A 2151-nucleotide genomic window follows, 5' to 3' on the forward strand; every position below is an offset into this window, starting at 1 on the left:
CAATCCCAGGCTCCCTCCCTGCCTGTGACCTGCCTTCAGGGGTGGCCACTGTATGCAGTGGGACTGACCAACTGGCCTGACCTCGGAGCCCAGCCCAGCCAGAGCCGCCGTCCCTGGACACCGGCTTCCCAGCCAGACACCCTGGGAGGGCAGGGCTCCTGCAGGCCCCTGCTCTGGCCTCAGGGAGACCCTGGCGCCGAACGCCCCACAGGTGTGACCTCCCTACCGCGGCGCCCTTTCCCAGAAGTGTCTGGATGGTGGAGGTGAGCAGTGCCCCCATCCTGAGTGGACAGAGAAAGCTGGTCCCAGCTCAGCTTCGGGTGGACAGAGGCACAAGGGTCCAAGTCGGAAGCCCCTGAGGCCTGCCGGTCGGTTCAGAGTGGAGGTGTTGGTGTTCTAATGCAGGGATGGAGGGTTGAGGGGTCAGGACACTGTGGGCTGCTCGGGCTCTGGGAGACAGGTGCCCACCTGGGAGGTCGAGAGGCAGGAGGTGTAGACGCCTACACTGCACTGTGTGGAGGGTGCTGGGGCTGCAGAGGTCAACCCCACAGGTGGGAACATGGGGGCTCCGTTTTCTCCTACTTGGCTGTGAACTCGATGAGAACAGAGCAGGTCCCCGCTGAGCACCCCTGCCCTTCGCCAGGTGGGTGCCTGGTCACTTAGTAGAAGGAGTGAGTAAGTGAGTTACGAGATCAGGACAAGGGTCTCTGGTGTCCCTCACTGTGGGTCCTAACTGCTGGGCGGACACAGAGCTTTGAAACCCCAGATCCGAGGTTCCTCAACAGAACTTCATCCTAAATCCCAAGGACACAGCCAGAGGCCAGGCAGGACGTCCCACCAGCTCTGCATCCAAGGGAAAGCCAGGAGCGACGCTTGTCCCCATCAGCAAACATGGACCCGATGGGGAGGACACCCCGGCAAGCTGCGGCCGCGCACCCGTCCGTCCACGTGCACGTGGGGTGGTCCTCCCGCCGTCTTCCCGCAGCATGGGCTTGTCCCCCCACTTGTGCCCCTGGGGCGTGTTCAGTGTGTGTTTTCTGGGTGAGCGGGGGGGGGGTGCGCCCCTCTCGGGTTTCCTGCAGGTTGTGTGGCGTCAGTGCTCTGTGCCACGGAGGGTCAGGAAAGCTCTGCGTCACCACAGACCAGGCTCAGACCCGTAGCCAATCCCCCCCTCGGGCCAGAGCCCAGAGCCCGAGCCAGGCATTTGGTGGCTCTGTCTCTGCCGGAAAGGCTGGAGGGGAGCACCGTTCGGGGAGACAGCAGGACTCCGCACGCCTTCCGGCAAAGACAAACGCGCTGAGCACACGCAGCAGGGCGCGCAGAGCCCGCGGGAGACGTGCGCTGAGCTGCCTGCGGTGCTGGGGAGACGCGGCGGCTGCACCCCGCACCCCGGGCCCCCAGCGCCCCACCAGCCTTCCACACCCTTGCGCCCCACCTTACTCCCTGGTCAGAACCTTCCCGCCGGCTCTGGGCTCCAGAGCCGAGGCCGCCCGTCGGAAGGCCCCATCACGGGCACAGGGGCCGGGGGGCCGGCTGTCTAGGGCCTGCGAGACCACTGTGGGACAGGACTGGTGGCCGGGGTCTCCCCTCCCTTTCTTCACGCTGTGCTGGGAGGACCTGCTGGGCGGGGCGCTCCCCCCCCCGAGGGGCCTGTAGCGGCACACGGAGCAAAGAGGCAGAAAGGACGGCCCTGCAGAGCGCGCGGAGGTCTCCCGGCCAGGGCAGGCGCCGCTGGCCCCACCCCGAAAGTGCTGGGCCGCGGGAAATGGGAACGGGGTCCCGAGCAGGGAAGGGCAAGGTGCAGCCCTGGAGGGCGGCAGGAAACCTTCGAGGAAAGTGACGGAGAGGAGGAAGGAAGGGGTGCGTGAGGGGTGCGTGAGGGGTGCGGCCCCACACCAGTAAGGGCTGTAGATATTTCTTTTTTTTTTTTTTAAAGATTTTATTGATTTATCAGAGAGAGAGGGAGCGCGAGCGAGCACAGGCAGACAGAGAGGCAGGCAGAGGCAGAGGGAGAAGCAGGCTCCCCGCCGAGCAAGGAGCCCGATGTGGGACTCGATCCCAGGACGCTGGGATCATGACCCGAGCCGAAGGCAGCTGTTTAACCAACTGAGCCACCCAGGCGTCCCGAGGGCTGTAGATATTTCTAAGGAA

Source organism: Mustela putorius, unplaced genomic scaffold (genome assembly GCF_011764305.1).
Source record: "Mustela putorius furo isolate JIRA1106 unplaced genomic scaffold, ASM1176430v1.1 tig00000765_pilon_pilon_pilon, whole genome shotgun sequence".
Lineage (NCBI taxonomy): Eukaryota > Metazoa > Chordata > Mammalia > Carnivora > Mustelidae > Mustela > Mustela putorius.